The sequence below is a fragment of the Aythya marila genome (assembly GCF_965140915.1).
Source record: "Aythya marila genome assembly, chromosome: 2".
Lineage (NCBI taxonomy): Eukaryota > Metazoa > Chordata > Aves > Anseriformes > Anatidae > Aythya > Aythya marila.
This window is the reverse complement of record NC_139043.1, coordinates 99,106,251-99,127,683: the sequence shown is the minus strand read 5'-3', so window position 1 is coordinate 99,127,683 and position 21,433 is coordinate 99,106,251. Positions and strand designations below refer to the sequence as shown.

Here is a 21,433-nt window from a genome sequence, read left to right as displayed (position 1 = left end):
TTTCTGAGAAGTCACAGTTTCTGTGGTTTATTATCTTAGTTTTGGGGAAAAGAAATAATGTGCTAACATAAATCTGTGAGAATTTAGATATTCTGGGAAACTCAAGTTTCCAGATATGTGCAGGAGTTTCTTAGCCAGATTTCATCAAAATTGTTTCTGTCACTCCTTACTGATTTATATATACTTTTATTAGCTGTTTACATTGAGAACATTGGTGCCAGTACTTGCAAATCAGTTTCTGTGGATTTTTCAATAGTGATGTTAGATGAATACTCAGTTTCTGAAAACTTGTTTTCTACAGCCATCATGCTTTAGTCTGTTTTATTTCAATGAAAGACTCACACTAAATACAAGTGCAAAGAACTTGGTAGGAATTTTCAACAAAATGCTTTTCACTGAAAATGCATATTAGCAACAGATCTGTTGATGTAAGTGTTGGTTTCAATTAACTTCATTCATGCAAAGAAAATGAGGGGTTCTAATTTCTAAAAATGGGACAATTTTCAAAATAAGTGAAATATTTTAATCTTTCAGTGACTAATTTTGAATTTTGAGATGATTACACAAAGACATTGTGTTCTTATTTCATCTTTTCTAAATGTTTCCTGCATATTTTTACAGCTGATTGTTAGAAATTTCTGGAAAATCAATATATTTTAGCATAAATTCTCACAGGAATGGAAAACTTTTCACTAGCTGCACCACAGGCACAGCATCCTTCTTAAAGAAGCTGTAAATCCACCTTTACATAATTCAGGCAGTGTTCATAATGAGCAGAGACTCTGTAGCAAGGCAAGCACTACTAAGGAGTAGGAAAGGATTGTTTGTTGTGTGATATATGTGATGACTGGCTAGGATTAGCAGGCTCCTAGGTTAGATATGAGTATGCTCACTACCTCTGGAGTGAGTCTGAGTCCCCTGGTCACTGTCAGTCGGCTGGGGAAGGGCCAGGATCCTCCAAAGGGAGGAAAATGTTTTACATTTTTAAGTCAGTACTTCCCTTTGAGTCCCAGAGCTGTTACATGTTGCTGTGTCAACAGTTACACTTCCATATGTTTTCACTATGCTTATCTCTCCTCATTTTTCCTTGCTTGCTTTCTCACACCTCAAAAAGTATTTTCCCAGCAAGCTGGAGCCAAGGCAGGCCAGAGGGGCTGTGCCCCTCTCAGACAGCCAAACTCTACTGCAGAGCCATGTGGTGATGAATGAGAAGCTACCAGGAGGGAAATACTGGTAGAGAAGCCAAGAAGACAGTGGAACAAATCTCAAAGTCAGATATGGAAAAAGTAGGCAGAAGAACACACCGTAAATGTTTTAAGATACTCAACTTATCACATGAGTATGATTTAATCGAAGTGTAGCTTTGAATTACATGTCCCTGGATGGAGGCACAACATGTCCAACTAGCAAGGTGGGATGATGAAAGATAACTATCAAAGATATGAAAGATGTCTTTAGTATTACACTACTAAGATTATTATCAGGGTATCAAAGATAATTAATTATCTCTTTAAATTCATATGTGTAACTAGGTTCACTTCTAAAACACATTTGTGGTTTATATTAATTTGTTTAAAATATCCAATATTGATTGAAAAGACACCACTAGGTGCCATGCCTGCCCCCAGGGCTTCGCCACCTGCCCAGGCCCAGAATGCACACCAAGCCCCAGGCCATCAGACCCAGAAAGGCCACAGCTGGGCTAGGCCCCATTGGATGCCCCCATAGAGTATCTCTGACTACCCTGCTCCTGGCTGGGGTGTTAACAGGGGGGCTGACTGGATTATTTATTATTCATCATTTGATTTTTAAGCTTATTCTGACAGTACAACAGATGTATGCGATCATACAGTAGTGTTGAGTTTGGATTCTATAGTCTGACTCACAGCGCATAAAGTACATTGTGTTCCACAGAGCAAAAGAACATTATTTGGTACTGATTTTTCAGTCTCACAAACATCATTATAGATAAGCTATTTATTCAGTTATTTAGCTGTTTATCTATGTTTTCTTGTTACCATTCATTTGACATTAGTTATTAGTAAGCACAAGTGCCTGCAGCATTCATCTGCTCAGCTTCATTAGTTGGCTCCATTGGCTCCAGTTGGAATAATCTACTGGTAAGGACTCTCTCTCTCTCAAATAAATAAATAAATAAATAAGTAAAAAAAAAAAAAAAAAAAAAAAAAAAAAAAAAAAGATAATAGGAAGTGATTCAATCTTCTACTACACATAAGCTGCATGGAGTACAGTTGTTGTAGAATATGTTTTGAAGTATCTAGAAACATGTATCACTCCCAGAATGCTGCCACATAAATAAGCAAGAAAATAGTGAAGCATATATGCTAGTAAAGCATACTAATACAAATTAACCATGTGCTCAAACTTACCAAAAAAAATTGAATGAATTTTAGAAGTAGGAAATTTCGAAATGTATCTCCTCCATTTCATCTAGAGAATATTACAGGAGTCAGAGGGAACTAAGAGGAAATGTTAAGTGACTGAGAGAGAATTGGAAGGTCATAATATTCTATTGTTGTGGAGAAACCTAGGGCTACAGTGCTAGGCAGTCAGCCAGACACTTCTGGCAATTCCAGCTTCCCCTGCCGGAACAGATGTACAACTGGCCGAGTCTCTGCACAGCTGTCCAGTGACAACCATAGAGGGAAATACAGTAAGACCTGACACCAATGCAGGTGTTCTCAACTCATCATGAAAATCAGATATCTACAGGGTGTAATCCACTGAAGGTAGTTTTTCCAGTTTCTTTATCCTTCTGCTTGCTAATTAAATCTTGTAGAGCCATTTCCACATATGGGTCAGAATTTCAAGGTTTGGAAGATAATAACCTTTTAGATGAGATAACATAAACTTGCTCTGAAAGTGGCATCCTGTCTTTAATGAAGAAATGGTATAACTTGGCTTTGGAAAGCACAAGCCACCTGTGCATATAAAAGATATGTTTTAACTTTATGTGATACTGAAACTAGAAAAATTCCTAACAGGTCAAATTACAATTTCATTTAGATTTATAAAACAGAAATCATGGCTTACTAGCCAGATGCTATATCTGGTTGCATGTAAAGAATAGTTTAAAACCAGAAGCATGTGGTTGATTTTAAATAACCTGTGATGTGTCTCCTTTTAGGATTTAAAATTTGCTAAAGCCAGTAAGGAAGAAAAAGCTCATGTCAAAGTTGTTATCCATATTTTTTTTGTATTTCCAGAGTTGTTTTTTTGTTTTGTTTTGTTTTTGAGTATAAAAGCATATTTGTATCAGGATTATGAGATTACGAGCCATTTTCATTAATTGGTTTTATGACTTCCTTATATACTTGCATATTCTCCTTTCATTTATACACACAACCCTCAATAATGGCAATCAGCTGGTAGTAGCTTTCATCCATTTCTGTGAACATTAGCTAGCCATCTTTTTTTTTTTTTTTTTTTCCCACATAAAATAAATTGTAGCCAGACTGTAAAATTAATTTTAAGTAAGATACATCCATGATCATATTCATGATTTTTGAATAGTGGGTTTTTGTTGTTGTTTTTCCATATTGGAGAGAGAATATGGTCACAAGTTATTTAACAGAACACTGAACTTGTTACTTTTTTGAATAACAAGGCTAAAGCCACAGATAATTTAAACTAACAAGTTACCTTCTTCATATTAAACTCAATGGGTTGGAATCAGATTTAGAAAAAAAATGTAATCCCACCATAGAAAATATTTACATAAAAAAAAAATATATCTGTATTTCAAATCTGTTCTTCTAGTCAGGGGGCTGTTACCAAATAAATCACTCAAGTTCAGAGTTGCCAACGGATATATTTAGCCAAAGGGAAATTTGCAGAACTCTTACTGTTTGCCTCATCAGCATTAGCTCTTATTGCCATCTGAATAAAAACGAGTACTGATAATTTAACTGAAAGTGGAATTGTTTCTTTCTCTTAAGAAAAAGATTATTATATTCTATCTACTGAGAGCAGAATTGTAGCTGCTTTTCTAAATGTCACGTACATTAGACAAAATTAATATTTCCTTGGAATATTTCTTGTTTATTTGAGAAGTCAAACCACAATTTCTGCTTCACTTGACATAATCCCTTCATAGTACTGCCTACATTTTAATTTATGTCCTTCAGGTTAAAATGATAAACACTTGCATAATTTTGATTTGTAAACAATAAGGTATTCCTACGGTCACAAAATCCTTTCATTATAGAAAATTAAGTTGTTACATCACGCAATACATAAAAATATCAAACAGGTAGAATAGTAATTTTTGTTTTTAAAACTTCTTGTATTTTCCTTTCTTTTACTCCTTTCATTGCTCTCCTGGAGGACAGATAGAGAGGAGAAAATAGAACAATTGATCCAAAAGGTGTAATAGAAGTTGTATATTAAATTTTTAATTTGTCTTCAGACATATTGCCAGCAAAATTCTATAATATTTTTATACAGATCTTTGTAGATAAATGATCTAGATGTACAGATATGATTGTACATGTCCTTTAAAGATTAATTAAATAACTTACTGTAATTCATTAATTTCAACATTTTTCAAGACTATTTTAGTTGAACATTTCAGCTATAACTACAAGCTGAATTCATTCTTGGCCAAGGCAGTCAGCCACATTAACACTAATCATAGCAAAACTGACAAGTGAAAGGCAGATCACCTCTTCAGGTACAATGCAGGCCTTACTTCTCAGTCCCTGTTTGTAAACAAACTAAAAAATGTATCTCTTAAGGCACTAAAAGATTTAAGGCTTACTGCTGATGTTAGCCCCACAGATCTAAACCAACCAAACGAAAGCATGCTTAAGCTAGTACGCTAAGAATGCTTAAATTAGTAAATTTGTTTACTGCTGGTTTCTGCTTCTAAGTCTGATATCAGAATTTGCTTGCATATTTCTTCTCATTGCAAAGCCATGATTTTGAAGCATGTTTTTGATTCATAGCAACAAAGTTTTTAACACTTGTTAGGGCTCAGTTATAGATAAATCATGGAAGAAGCACTGATGGGTAGAGAGCAGAAATTCTTTAGGCTTAGAAAGTGATCTCTCTCAAATTTAGCACGAACTTTCTTTAGGCAAGGAATGGACTGGAGATTTAGCAGAACAAGGAACTGTAAGTTTAAAATAATAATAATAACAATAATAATTAGAATATAAATGAAGATGCTGCTATAAGTGTGAAGAGAACCTTACGTAACTGAGATATTTTCAAGCATAAACTTGGTTTGTTTTAGCTTTTTTCCCCATGCACACTTTCTCTTTACCATTTCCATCTTCATGTAACTATCCCAAAAACTATAATGAGGTATTGTCACTAATATTTTAGATTTTTGAAAATGACTCTTATAGCTGCTCACTTTTTTTTCTTTTTTGGTCTGAATTGCATTCCAGTTCATTCTTTTTTTTATGTTCCTCCGTAATACTATTGACATATCTCTTCACGGTACTGTCTCATACTTTATATAATAGTCTTAGGTGACTAATAAGGTTTATATTGAAACTGATATGAGTTTTTGCAACAATAACAGGTTAAAAAACAACAGAGAAAAAACTTGCAAGAGGAGGAGATATTCCTGTGGTTCTCATTAGGCTAAGAAAAGGCTTATTAACTAAAACCAATTAATAAATTATCCAAAAGAAGTGTATTTTTAATCATGCTTTAAAGGTGCAGAATATACATGAATGAATAATAATGCAGAGAAAAATAATTATATATTAGGCAATATATAGTAGGCAATAGTAAATATATAGTAGGCAATAGTAAATTGCCTAATTGTATGAAAAATGTGAAAAAAAAATATTACATTGATCCAGTCCAAAACAAAAACAAAACAGACTCATGCTTCACCTTCTACATATAAATCTGATCTGGGCTCTAATTTTTATTTAATCCTGGGTAAACATTAAATAGGATTAAATAAGGATTAACTGGCTGATTCAAAGTCATCACAAGAGCATGGTGCAAGGTCTCAAATATATCTATTCTAATTATGGCCTCTTTAATTGCTGTCAAACTATAAGTTCTGTTAAGACACTAACTTTTTGCATCTGATGTTCATCATGGGCTTGGACTACAAGAAAAATCAGGAACCCATATTCCTTTGTATGTTTTTTATAATCTGCTGGTTTAAAGACATAATTCTGATGTTTCTTTTCTGACATATGTAGTCCAGATATTATGAAACCTAACGGAAGATTTGTTTTTTATTAATAACATAGCCTTCAATCTTGCCAAATTTTGTCACTTAAAATGTTGAGAATTATATTTTTTTTTTTTTTTTCTTCATAAGTCTATGGGTTCAAACTCTGCCACCATGTAGGAATAAATTCCAATGCACAGGAATTTTCAGGTCTGAAGACTGTTTTGTAACTTGCTCTGTAGTCAGTGTTTGTTCTGCCAAACTGAGGCCTGCCGAAGTATAATAATCTATAATGCATAATCCAGTTCCAGGTGGTATATTTTAGTGTCTTCACTAAAGAGTGTAAACACCTTGACTTGAGATTGCATTGATCTTTGTTGCTTTGAAGAAGCTACCTTTTTATATCTTCTTATTAACACCCAAGTCCTCCCCACCCCAAAGGAGTGTTGGTGCAGCTGTGATATCTCTATGGTGCTCAATATGCACATGAAACTTGTTTAAAAATAGTGAAGAGAAACCTTCTTGCCTTCACAGCTGAAATTTTATTATCCTGAAGTGGAATGAGGAAAAACCATGGGAGGTGAGATTCAGAGTCAGTTCATTTTAAGGCAGAGGTGTTGTCTCAACAGTTGCTATTAGATGTAATACCTTCTATAATAAACAAATTATAAAATTATAATTATAAAATTATAATAAAAGCTTCAAGACTACAATTAACACATCGTGGAGAGTTGCTCCTAGCTCTTGCCAGAATAACACATCTCTTAAATAATATCTTGAAATGCCATATGAATGCCATTTACATCCATGTACATGTTCTGCCACTGAATTTCAGAATACCTGAGTTAAATATATACATACTGTGGTGGTTTTACCGTGCTGGGCAGCTAAACCCCACAACCGCTCTCTCACTCCCCCTCCTTTAGATGAGGAGGGGGAGAAGTAAAGCAAAGAACAACTCACGGGTTGAGATAAGGATAATTTAATTAAAGGGAAATAATTATAATAATTAAATAAAGACTACCATGAACTAAACAATTTAACTAAGGGGAAATAAAAGGGAAAAGGGGAAAAAGGGAGGAAAACAAACAAACAAAATAAATGAAAGCTATATGGAAGTGCAGAGGAAAGAAATTATTCTCTACTTCCCACAAATGAGCGATGATTGACCACGTCCTTGAAGCAAGGCCTCAACGCACGCAGCCAGTGTTCGAGAGGAGGACCGACGTCTTCTCAACGAGAGCCCACCCCTCCCCTCTTCTTCCTGTTTCCACCTTTTATTGCTGAGTGTGACATCACATGGTATGGAATATCCCTTTGATTGGTTTAGGTCAGCTGCCCTGGTGATGTTTCTCTCCTCACTTTTTGCCCACCCCCTAGGAGGGTTAGAGAAAGGCCCAATGCTGTGCCACTGCTGCTCAGCAGTAGACACAACACTGGTGTGATAACACTGCTGTTCCAGCTACAAGTACAGAGTACGGCACTGAATGGGCTGCTGCCGGGAAAGTTAACATTCCAGCCAGACCCAGTACACATACATACATACATATATATATATATATATTTTTTTTTTTTTTCAAGATTGGATCCTGGATCCTCTTTTTTTTTTCTCTCTCTCTTTTTTTTTTTTCTTCCCTGTGAGAAACACTGGTAATTAACATAATTAACAGTAAAAGACTGTCTTCACAGTAGAGGTGCTCCAGCCCTTTGATCCTCCTTGTGGGCCTCCTCTGGACTTGTTCTAATACATCCTTGTGCTTCCTGTGTTGGGGGCCCCAGAGCTGAACACAGTGCTCCTGCAGGTGGTGTCTCATGAGAGCAGTGTAGAGGGAGAATCATCTTCTTTGACCATAAATATTGTTATTCACAGAACTCTGTTATGCCTGCACATAACTTTTAGTTATCTACTTTGAAGATTTTATGACAAATATCCTTGTTATGTAACAATTATTTTGCTTGTTTATTACTACCTAAATTCTAGGTTAGTATTACTAATTGGTATTATTGAATTAATACAATTGAATTAAAAAGCCATAGAAACAAAGATTTATTAGGGTTGTTTGTTTGGTACATGCTAGAAATCAGATATTAAAAAAACAACAACAACAAAAAAACTATTCCTTTTCTGAAATTCTAATTAGAGAGAGAGCTTCTGTAAAAGGATTACACTGTTTTTCTCTTCCTAATCTGCACACCAAAGAAACAGATCTGCAGTCTTTTATCCACTCATAAGGTGCAAAAGGTTTGGTGGTGTCTCATTTCTTTTTATTTTGTTAGGGCTTACTTAGCCCTTTTGTAACTAATCTTCACAGGTGGTGTGGTTTAACCCAGCAGGCAGCTAAGTACCACACAGCTGTTTGCTCACTACCTGTCCTCCCCACCATGGGATGTGGAAGAGAATTGAAAACAAAACAAAACAAAACAAAAAACTTGAGGGTTTAGATAAAGACAGTTTAACAGGACAGAAAATGAAGGGAAAAGTATAACAATAATAATGATAAAAGAAAATACAAAGCCAGTGATGCCCATTGGGGACTACATCTGGACTTGAAATACAGTAAAGGATGAACTTCTGTCCTTATATCATATAATTATTTAGGTTGGAAAAGACCTCTTAGATCACCTATTTTCAAATGTGTTGTTATACTGCTTGTTTCAGTTCTATAAAATGCTGTGGAATAATATGAAACTATAGTAGAAATGAAGACAGGTTCCAACAACAAAGAAAATCAGGTTCTAAAAACTGAAGTTTTAAATTTTTGTTTGTTTGTTTGGAGAATACCTGAGGAATTTCATTTTCAAAAAGTTCCAATTTTAATACATCATGCCCCTCTGTTTTCCAAGTTGGTTAACAATGTTCCCATCTATTGCTATTTGTGCTTGAAGCGCTTTTTTTGTTTGTTTGTTTTTGTATTGTTATATATGGAGTGGTAATTTGTGTCGAGAAAATGGTTGATATTAACAAAGAAGGGGGAGATTTGGGAGTGTGGCCATGGGGGTTGGAAAGCCCCATGGTTGAGATAACATTAAACTCTTAACGATGAGGCCATCAGGAATATAAAAGAGTTTAGAGGGAACAAAGAAGGGCGATTCAGGAGACTCCATGCAGTCTCGGGTTGCTTGTTCTCCAGCTGTTAAGGTATGGAAGTTTCTGGGTGTTTGCTGTTGTTGTTATATTCAAAGTTGTTTGACCAATGAAAAGTTGTTTTGAAAAGAACTGCTGTGGAGAGAAGGGTATAAGAGGGGAGCCTGCCCTCAAGATAAAAAAAAAAAAAAAGGCAACACAATGAAGTTACGTCACAATAAAGAAGCAGGAAAAAGGAGTGAAGAGGAACAGGCTGGCAGAACGGAGACCAGGACGGGAACAGGCACATTGATTGCCTCATGAAGATGGGTTCGGCCAAACTCAGCAAACTGCTCAGAGAAGCTTGTACAGACACTCACTGGAAATGCGCACACCGGAGCTGGGAAGAAGCTCAAGATGAGAGATGCGGACCTGCGCACACAACTGCCCATCGCTGGTAAGCAGTTGCGCATTATGGGGAATCATACGTCCTTAGAAACAAAGACTGTCCTGGTAACCTTACAGCTTATTCTCCTTCTTAACAATCGGACAGTTTATGATCCTGAAATATGGGACCAAATTGAGGTCAAGGTGTGGGACTCTGCAACTAAAAACGACAAGGTTGCAGTGGGACTGCTCGGCACCTGGTGAGCAATCTCTGAGGCCTTGAAGAGCCATGTGGGACCACAGTCAGAAACGTGTGGTTTGCCAGATAGTGAGGGAGCTGCGGGCTCCTTTACTGATCTGACTGCTACGCCATGGTCCCCTCTGCTGCTACAGCCATCGAAGGCTTTTGCTGTTACGCCCCCTGTTGACCTGAATGTGCCTTTTGACCCAGGCCCTATTGGCCTTGAAAAGGAGATGGGTATGCTTTTCTTCGATCTGGGAAGAACAGGATACATAAGGCCTGAAGACCGAGTTACTTGACAACTTAAAGAGAGACATATTGTTCAAAAGGAATGGAAAATGGAGACTGTTAAGTGATGGAACTTAAAGGATTGTTTGTTACCCTTCCTGATTGTAGGTATGTATAGGCATACTCAGGTTTAGTATGTAAAAGTGATGTTCTATATATTTAGAATGTTTGATGTTCGTGTGTGCATGTTGGTGGAGTGTAGACTCCCTGCACACCTAGCGCTGTTTACTTGCCTTTTATACGTTTTATACCTTTTATAGCTTTTATACCTTATATAAGTATAAATATTACTAAATTCAGATTGAGACTTCATTTATAACAGTATTGAAGAATAATACTGCAATTTAATTTTTTGTATTTGCGTAGGAAACGCATCAATATAGTAAGTATAATTAACTTCTATGTTTTGAAAAAAGACTTGCTCTAACTTTCTTCTCGGAGACGAATTAAATTATTTTCTTCATTGGCTCAATAATCCTAAAAAGAACCATGTCTCTTCCTTCATGATCCCAGGATCACATTAAAAAATTCAAAGTTTGTCTTCTGTTTTTTGTAAATGCTCCTCTGCAGATCTTGAAAAATCAGATTAAGCATACTGCTAAAAATCAAATATACTCCAAGGGAATGGAGTCCATCCCACACTAGTCACACTAGTCAGGGATGCAAAAATCCAGATGACAATGGATGCCATGTGTCAAAACGTGTTACTTACTTTCTTTCTTTCTTTATTTGTTTGTTTTTTCAAGAAATGACTATGGCCTGATTCTCTTGGCAGGTGTATAAATGTTCTTAGTACGAGCTTACTAGGAATTGTTTACTTACCTAATGATTTCTAGGAAGACAGCTGTGATGGTTTTACTCAGCTGGGCAGCACAAGTCCACCACAACCACTCTCCCACTGCCCTTCCTCAGAGGAAAATGGGGAGAAAATACAATGAAAAGAGCTTATGGGTTGAGATGAGGACAGGGAGAACACTCACCAATTATTGCCACAGGCAAATCAGACTCAACAAAGTAAGATTAATGTTATTTATTACCTACTACTAACAAGCTAGAGCAGTGAGAAACTAAAAACAAACTAAAAAACACCTTCCCTCCATCCACCCTCTTCTACCTCCACCCCTCGAGCAGTGCAGAGGAACAGGTTATGGGGGCTGTGGTCAGTCCCTAACACTTTGTCTCCGCCGCTCCTTCATGGTCACTCTCTGCCCCTGCTCTACATGGGGTCCCTCCCACGGGACGCTGTCCTTCCCAAACCGATCATGTGTGGGCTGCCCACGGCAGTTCTTCAAGAACTGTTCCCACATGGCTCTGTACTGCGGGGTCCATCCATCCCCCAGGAGCAAACTGCTCCAGCACGGGTCTCCCACAGGCAGCAGCTCCCCCCAGAACCCCTGCTCCCGCATGGGCTCCTCTCCACGGCCTGCAGCCAGGGCCTACTCCTGCAGGGGCTCTCCATGGGCCATAGAGACAGGCCACATCCACCTGTTCCACTGGAGGCTCCTCCATGGGCTACAGCATAGAGATCTGCTCCATGTGGGACTTATGGGCTGCAGGGGGACAGCCTGCTTCATCGGGGGCCTCTCCACAGGCAGCAGGGGAACTGCTGCTATGTGTCTGGAGCACCTCCTGCCCTTCTTCTGCACTGACCTTGGGGTCTGCAGGACTGGTTCTCACTTCTCTCTCCCAGCTGGTGTTATGCAGCTTTTTTTTTTTTTTCCCTTTATTCCATCTGTTCTCCCAGAGGCCCAACCAGTATCACTCTGGCTCAGCTCTGGCCAGCAGTGAGTCCCTTTGGAGCTGGCTGGAGCTGGCTCTGATCTGACATGGGGCTCACAGAGCCCCCCCTACTACCAAAACCTTGCCCTGTAAACCCAATATAACAATAAAATTCATTTGTGGAAGTTCACATGTTAGCAAGTTTGCATGTTGGCAACACCTGTTCTGTAACAATTACAATACAATTGTAATTTGTATTACAAATTACAATACAATTGTTGTACAATACAATTTTTTGTTTTACAATACAATTACAATTGTATTACAATTGTATTGTACAATTACAATTGTAATACAATTGTAATTGTATTGTAAAACAAAAAATTGTATTGTAAAACAAAACAATTACAAGCCTAAAGGTTAAATGGCCAAATCAGACCAAACGGAGATTATATTTGCAACTAAGAATAGCTGGGTATTCCATTTTTGAAGTAAACATTTGCAATTACTTTTCAAATCTAGCTATGATATTAAGTTCCTTGCTGTCTTTCCCTAGTAGTTTTCTAGTTTCATGCAGGTTTGCAATCCACAAGCTTATTTAGTATGAAAAGTTTTTGTTTGCCTTTGTAAATTTGACTTTCTCTCCAAAGTCAATGAATTATTGCATTTACAATTTATTTCTTTTAAGTTTATAAAATGTGCCACCTATGTAATCCGTACAATTTCACATGGTAACTTCGCAAATTTAATCTGTATTTTTAAATTAAATTTGAATATACCTATAACAATGGCATAAAATCAAGATTCCTCCAAGACTTGGTGAGTATGACAGGTGCAACAGAACGGAACCTGAGATGTCATTCTAGCTTTACTATTGGCCTACCATGTGCTTCCCTACCCTTCCCCCCCCCCCAAAAAAAAAAAAAAGATATTTGCAGCAGTTAGTAGTACTCTTCACAGTGTCATATTGATTTTTATTTTTTAATTTTATTTATTTCAAGGGGGAGGGGGAAATAGAGGCATAAATCCTCTGTTAGAAAACTTCACTTCTGAAGGCATTTTCAGTTCTGATGCAAGTTACTTAACTTCCTCTCAGATAAAATGACTGCGTATCAATTTCTTTAGGAATTGCAAAATCGTCTGAGTAAGGGCAATGGAACAGACTTCTTGGTTGCAGGCAGAAATTGCAGTAAGAGTAGAATGGTGGGAAGTGAGGTCTGCATCTTATGAATGGGTTGAAATGTGGTTAGTTACAAATGAATAACATACAATGTAAGTTATGATGTGTACATAACGTGATTTAAAAAATGTGAATTGATTTCCTACAGTAGGGATAATGGAGTATAGCCAGAGAGTATTCTAGTGGGAGATGCGATATATGTGGCTGAAGGAGCCATGGAATATGTATAAAGTAGCTGTTGCCTTATTTTATTGTTTATATATGTATATATAGAGACACACAAATTTGATACAGGCTTTTAAATTTATTTATTTTTGTTATTATTTTCATATAAATACCTAGGTCCCTCCTGTAATTCCCCTCCCTCCCCCTTTTTTTAACTGAATGCCCTTTGTCTCCAATCAGTGCAGTAGATTTTGTGAATCAGATTGATCAGAGAATCCTCTTAGTTAAATGAAGTCTTGTAGCCATAGCTACTACTCACAATGAAGACTTCTACAGTGATGAAAAGGTGATGAAATGTTAATAGGGAAGTAGAATTATACTCCTAAAACTTATAAGAGCTCTAGCTTCTCAGTCTGAGATTAAGATATATGAATTGTCAGTATTTTATATATGATTTTTTTTTTTTTTTATAATTGAAAATATTTAGCTGTTCAGAGCTATAGCAAATCATATGAACTGCAACAAACCATATCAGCTTTATACCTCTAGGACTTGCCATATAGTTGGCCAGGAAATCTGCATAAGAGCAAGAAGTAACATACGAATCCACCCAGTCTGGGTGCATGTGCTTAATTACTACAGTTAGAATAATTAATTTAGGCTTTTGCATAACCCTTAGGCGACTGGGGTCATAGTCTTCAGTTTAGAAAGGTAAGGAGGAATATAAATAGAAGAAAGTAATACTTAGTGAAGAACAACATGGAAAAATGTTTTATTTGGGATAAATGACTTGCACATAAAGGAAAAATGTTGTGGTTTTAGTTTTGATAAAGCCTGACCAATGGGGAGTCATTTTCAAGTTACTGTGGAGTGGCCCTAATGTTGTAAATAATCCTGTTGGCCAAGTCCCAGTACAGTGTAGATGAGAAAAGGATGCAGGAAATTCTGTTGTTTACACATGTCTCTGTAACACTGAGAAGCAAGAGGAGCCCAGAAAACCCAGAGGGTAAGGGGTAAGATTGGGGGCTTATTACTTATTCTTATATTTCTCATTTGCTACAGAGTATGGGTTACTTTCATACTGATAGTAGGGAAAAAAATGGTCTGAAATACCCAGCAAAGTACTGAAGATCAGGAAACAGTTATTTGAAGTATGTAGCTGAGTTAGATTTAGCTAGATATTTCTCTCCTTTCCTTTCACTACTGCTGGGTAATATTAATCCTAACACCCTATTACATAGGGTAAAACATAAAACATAGAGGTTGTTATTATTGTTTTTCAGATATAGAAGGGTACTTTTTTACAACAAGGTAAGTTTTTTAAATTTTCAAAGCGGTATTTTGTTAAATGTTTATTTCTTATTTTTGATTTAGAAGTTAATACAAATACTGAGACTTCAAGACTTATATTGTTTCAGTGCTGAAATCCTTTTTTAAATCACTGTGAAATACATCTTTAACAGGATATGCTGGAATAAGATAAACTTTAGTAATTTTCAACAGTTATTGGTAGTATAAACCTAAAGTGCCATAATAATTCTGTTATGAGTTTGCAGCTGTTCATATTGCATTTTGTTCTTAGAAGTAGTGTTTTCACAGTGTTTCTCTTTTCATAAATTCATCTAATGAGATTAATATCCTAATAATCCTAATTTTCTTCAGAAAATATCTGAGGATAGGATAAGAAAAAAGTGTATGTAGGGAGAGGTGTTCTTAGCTATATGACATTATAATAATGCAATGAAATATGGCTTATTAATACTATGGCTTGTTGATGTGGGACAAATATTTTAGTTTGTCGCTATTTGAAAGGTTAACATACCAGATGGTGTGAGAGTATATGGATGCCCCATTAGCAATGAGAAAAGGCCAAATTTCAAAAGTAATTCTGTTCAGTTTAATATAGCAAATAGAACTAACAGAATGTCCAGTTAACTATATTTTATTTTTCTCACTTCACACTGATTCTTAAAGCCATTTTGTAAAGCAGACTCTGCTATGCATAATCTCATTGCTAGAAGCCTAACTCTTGTTCTAGATCATCCGTGTGTTAGAAAACTTTCATTTTGGGATCTTTTTCTGAATTTACTTTTTTGGATAATATACTGAAGATTAAAGTATTTCTATAAAATATTAGGTATCAGTGGAATTAGTCATACCTACATCCAAAACAAAACAAAACAAAAACAAAAACAAAACAAACAAACAAAAAAAAAACATTTCAGATAATTCTCAAAAACCTTTGAGTGGAAAAAATAATGAAATAACATGTCTGTCATTTTTACGTACGTGCACATAGCCTGCTTTTTATTAAGGCCAGATTTCTAAATTAAATCTAAAGTATTGGTATTTACTTCAGGTAAAACTGAGAAATAAATTCATCAGAAAATTAATAATTTAAAGCAGCTGGTAATAAGCAGACTTAAATCATTGTAGTTAACTTCAGCACCAAGAGGGGTGGATCTTGAAATCATTTAAAACATACAAATTTATTATTCTACTGGTTGGCTAATCTGTGGGTTGAAGAGACTAGCAGTTGTTATCCATAAAAATAATTCTATACTAACTATTATTCCACTAATATCTGCAGAATTTATCAACACAAATTTTCACGTTCCACATTGCTTTTTGTAAGAATAAAATTACTTGTCTCCTACCACTTTTACTGCACAAATTTTAGTTGGTGCTTTTCCTCTGAAATATAATAGACAAGTACATATGGAGAGTAAGGGCAACTTTCTATCAGGAAAAAACTATTTTTTTCCTAGTGCAAATTTTAATTCAACTAGCTATATTTTTGTAGCTGTAAATATTGTAACAATGAAGTACATATTATTTTAAATTTAAATGTTGCTTTCTACTTTTTTTTTTTATTATATGTCAAGGACCAGATGATCTTGGAGGTCTTTTCCAACCTTAATGAGTCTATGAGTCTAATTGCTGATAAATGAAGAAGTCATTACAGCAGTACAATTGAATAAAGTATTGTCAGCATTCCAAGGGGGAAAAAAAAAAGGAAGTCAAACTAACTTTCAGGCTACGTTAATTGTTTATGTAAACAAGCATATGTATCGTGTGCTTTAAAGTGTATAAAACTAAATCTTGTCATTGCTGGGTTTGATTTCATCCACTTGCAAACAAGCACCTGAACACTCTGCCACCAAGTTTAATATGTATAATATATATATATATATGTATATATAATTAATAATTATACTTGTGTGACACTTTTTATTAACTTTTCTGTTCCAAGGATTTGTTCTGTTCTGTTTGTGTGATCCAATAGAAGAATACTTAAGAGAGTATGAAATTTGGCTCCCTAGAGGATACCTAGAGATTACAGAGGAGGAAGCAGTTCCTTCTGACTCTAAATTGTTTATATAGAAACCTATATAAAGGTGTCTGTTAATATAGACACCTATATAAGGGTTCCTGTTCCTAACGTCATTATCATTACTGGGAGTCTGATTATACAGTACTATGCACTCCAAAAGTGTGATCCATCTCATTAAGTAGGTGGTAAAGCAATTACCTTTCTATGATGGAGTTCCAAGCAAACTGCATTTGGAAACAGCAGTTTTAAAGGAAATCCTATGGAAAACAGAAATAAGCACTTTATTTGCATTTATGTTAAATTACATTGTAGCAAAATGGAGAACAGAAAGTAAAAAACAAACTCTTGAATAACTCTGAAATTGAAGTGATCAACTTCAGTTTGTGTGCTTTGTTTTCCTAGCATGGATTGATTCATAACTCTTATGCCTATAAATTCTGAGTCCATCTCTGCAAGGATTGTCTAGACTCCTTTTTCTTACACGCTTTCTTACACGCTTTCTTACACACTTTCTTTCTCAACTTTGAATCTTTTGCTCTACTAACTTAAAGAGTTATAACCGTAAATGAAAACCGAACATTAATCTCATGCATTTTCAAGGGCTGCTTTAATGTCAAAGATTTTCCTGCATTCCCAAAACAGGTCTTTATCATGGCTAAAATTATATCTGGTAAGCTTCTATATCAGAAAAAAAAATCCAAATTAGTTCATAAACAACACTTTTATGGTTATTAATAGTCCATTTATGTTGTACAGACCCTTACCGGACTTTTATTTTCCAAGTTGTTAAAAGACCATTTTACTTTTTTTTTTTTTATTATTTTTTAATAAAAATTGTACAAGTAAGATGCTTCTTTATTTAACTGACATGACAAGAAGATATATCAATATATGGAAACTATTTTATCTTTGAATTAACTTCCTTTTAAAGCATTATAGAAACCATATTCCACATTCATTTGGAAAAGCAGTTCTCTGAGCAAAGTATGCTTTTACTCCTGTTCCCTTATTAGTCCTTTTAGTAATATATTATTGACTGACTTATTGTGAAAATTATCTTCCTTGAACAGCCTGATTCTCGCTGCTCATGCTGCTATGAGTATTCTAAGTCTGATTGACATTAGGTTAAATTAAATGAGTTTCATGGACGAAGCTCGCTGAAAGCTCTTCTTTATTATTTTTTTTTAATTGATATTATTATTTTTAATGTATTTTCAGTTTACTTGAAGGTTTCTTCATAACTTCTGTAGGTATCATCTTTTGACAAAAAGATGCTACCCTGTCCTCTGTCTGAAGCACGATATTCAAAAGAAAGTACACAGGAGGATCTAGCCTCAGTAACCATTATGTATACAATTAATTTTTCCTCTTTAGATATGACTACACATGGACATTCCATTGGCACTGGGAAGATAAAGAAATATGCTTTTTTTTTTTTTTTATGAATTTAAGTGAACCCTACCACAAAATATATGCTACTTCATGGATTACTGTAAAAACAGTAGAATGATGGGTTTAGTGGGTTGTATTGGTGGTAGAGGAGCCTCTACCACCATGTAAAAGAGCCATGGTACAATCACATGTTGGACCATGTGATCTTGGAGGTCTTTTCCAAACTTAATGATTCTATGATTCTCTGATGGCTTTTGCAAAAATATAAATTTCCTCTTAAGTACATTTCTGTCAAAAAAAAAGACTTAGTGAAGTTGGAGCCATCACAAGGTTCTATGTTACAGTTTTAAATACCACCAACCCTTGAACTGTTGAAAGACAAAATATTATTGGTGTTAAAATACTACAGTGGAAAAGATCAATTGAGAATAAGTACATGTAAATGTACAAGAAGTAATCTCTTTTTAAAGAAAAGTATTTATAGACAATTACGGAAGGGATGGCTTCTAAAACTATTCTGGTAAATCTGAGTAGATCTATTCACATCAGAATTTTGTTAATTCGTATAAAACTGTAACAGAGTAGTTGAACAAGCCAAGAGGATGTGCTCTGACCCAGAGAAAACAAAGCATTTTTGAACATTCTTACTTGTCTGCTTATGTGGGTGGGAAAACCATTAGTTTCCAGAATGACTCTGAGCCATATTTTGAAGAAAAGTTGTTTTGTGTCTTAATAAGTGTTGGAATGTTTTATCTGAAGCAATGCATCATGTATCTGTGATTAATTTTCCCTACTGCCAACATTATGAAACTACATTTGAAAGTAGGTCATGTTTATGTACATAAAGATCATAAATATTTACAGTTATAAGGCAATTATTTCTTATCTCTGATATCAGAAGGAAAATACTTTTTAGATGCTGTCAATAATAATAATAATAATAAAAATAGAATCAAGAATTGATCAAAATATAAACAAAATTAAAAACTTAACTTTTGTTAAGACATTTAGTGGATATGCCTCTACTTCCTCACATTTAAAACAAAAACGCCCACTCAGTGTCATTTTGTAAGTAGGCAAGAAAAAATGCCTGTAAATGACAGTGAATCTATCCAGTCTAAAGTTACTTTGCAATAGTGTTGCATAAAAAAAAAAAAAAGGCAATGTGATAATAAGCTTATGATGCTTTTTTTTTTTTTTTTTTTTTTTAATAACACAGCTTCTCCATACATTTAAGTGATATTGTTTACTGTATATGGCTGAACAGGTGTCAATTTTTGTTCTGACCTGATTCTTGTTCAGCAAAGTACTGTTCAAGGTGACTGAAAAATCTCTAATCTTCATTGGTCTGTTTCCTTTTTGAAACTGAAAGGAACCCAGTGACCTGATCTATAGACCAATATGAAAAAATGTAATCAAAACCAGATCTTCTCCAAAGTCCTCAGTACTGCTTGGGAAAAGCTGACCATTTTGGTTATACCTGATCATGACCTACAGGGGCTCTCAGATCAGTGAGATTAATTTAACATTTTAAAATAAACAAGTAATGCATTACATAGTAGAATGCTCATGTTAGTAATGTCTGGGAAAGGAAACCAACCACTGACAACATGCTCGTGACACAATGATCTTTGGTCTGAATAGTTAACCTTAAGCTTATTTAAAGTTTACTTGAATATATTTGTTTTAGTTATCACATTAATTAACAGGCTTCCTAGATGAAAATGGACAGATGAATTAAATATTTTTAACTTTGATTTTCACTTAATACTGGCTTTAATAGTTTAAAATTAAAAAAAAATATGTTTAAAACCAGTTATAAATGTCATGTCGAAAGGCAGATCTAGCCTTGTGGATAATGCATGTCTTAGATATTACTGCCACACATCTCTGGAGCCTTCCCTCTTTCTGAAAAGTTCAATCCACAAAAGGATAGCCTTCTGGCACAGCATAGGTCATCATCTGTATAAGCAGGATAGTACATGTATGTGCTGGCTGAGCTGCATGTGGTGTGGTAACACACTGACAACTGTGCCTCTGTGTGAAGTCTTCTGAGATTCTTTGCCACTGACCACCACCAAATGGCTCTGCTGCCACTGAGCTGAACAACATTAGAAGCTACCTGCTTAGCCTACACATTCAACTAAATGGGCTATGACTGTTATTCATTTCAGTGTGGGTTAAGAAATATGTGTCACATTCAGTGAGGGTTTAAACTAATTTACTCAATTTTCTGTGAAAACAAAGGAGGAAGACTTATGCACTGGGTTGTTCTTTGCCTCTTCTGTGGAACTGTTGAAAAAAATAATAAGAAACACTTTAAATGTCAATAACAGTGAATCTCCTTGTGTCTGAATAGCAATTGCTGAAGAGCATTGGTGGTAGGCCTTTTGGTTTCAAAGGAAGTTTATCGAAGTAAATTTATGTTGGTGGTTTGTGAAATTCTTTTCCTCTTCTCCTCCCCAATAACCTCAGCCTCTTAAAAAACAGGCAAACAATGAAAAATAGGCAAGAAAAGCATGACTTCAACAACAGCAACTTTCTCTTCAATAACAGTATCAAAAATGGTAAGGAATAATTTTCTTTTAAATTATTACATACAAAGATGTTAAAATTAAGATTACATAACAGGGGATATCCTGGGATAACAGGAACTTAATTGCATTTATTGCCAAATAAGAGCAGTCTTTGTTTGTGAATGTGTGTTATATTATTGCTCCTTTTTTAATTACTTAAGGAAAATATTTTTATTTCAGGTTTATATTGCATTTTAGATGTGATTTATCACTGCAGCCATCAGTGTGCTGCAGCAGATGGATTTCTGAACTAGGGATTAAAGAGACTGAGAATTGGAAAGAGGGGAAAATCATCTAGAAATTTGAGTAGCGGACACAGGTGTGCTTTATGTTTTCTAATTTTGATTTTTCTAATCGTAAAATTCAACTAGAAGTGAGATTTTTAGGAACCACTCTGTATCAAGTATTTTGTACTTAAAGAAGGTAACTGATTGTGTTATTAGTATTGTTAGATCATTATCAGCAATAGTATTGTAAAATAAATAAATAAACACTTCCCAGAAGAAAACCTCAGGCTCCCCGGTAAACTTCCTCCCCAAAAAAATCAGAAACCTCTACATAGCTCTGATAAGTTAATGTTTTTGTTCATGCCAGATGTTCTTTCATATGCTCAAAGTGAGCATACACTAAATATCTGCACTAAGTATCATCTGCACCAATCCAGCCTTTGCATGAGTTAACCCAGGTTTTCAGGTCACTTAACTCATCAGAACATCCTGAAGATTATAATAATCAAAGAAAGTTTAACTATCCAGTAGGAACTCTACATCCTGGGGAAGATTGATCATGAGTTGTTGCAGAGGGAGAAGCCTCCTAATGTTATCAGTCAAGCTTGCAAAATGGGAAGCCCTAGGTCAGCTGTCAGGTAAGAGGGAAACCTACACAGCTGGAGCCCTCAACATTAGTTTTAAATGAGAAATACAT

At 35.3% G+C, this 21,433-nt stretch overlaps 1 protein-coding gene across 8 annotated transcripts in view; it reads left to right on the top strand.

Moving 5' to 3' along the window:
* The first annotated feature begins 14,145 nt into the window (after nt 1–14,145).
* The window catches only part of CCDC102B (coiled-coil domain containing 102B), a 175,017-nt gene continuing 167,729 nt past the window's right edge, over nt 14,146–21,433 (top strand). For 5 of the 8 annotated variants that reach the window (XM_082754658.1, XM_082754654.1, XM_082754659.1 and 2 more), the window contains exon 1: nt 14,146–14,213. The gene's annotated coding sequence lies outside the window, so the exon portion shown is untranslated. Of the gene's footprint in view, nt 14,221–20,422; nt 20,501–21,433 lie in introns of those variants that run through there. The other 3 variants (XM_082754656.1, XM_082754657.1, XM_082754655.1) reach the window with 3 other exon arrangements.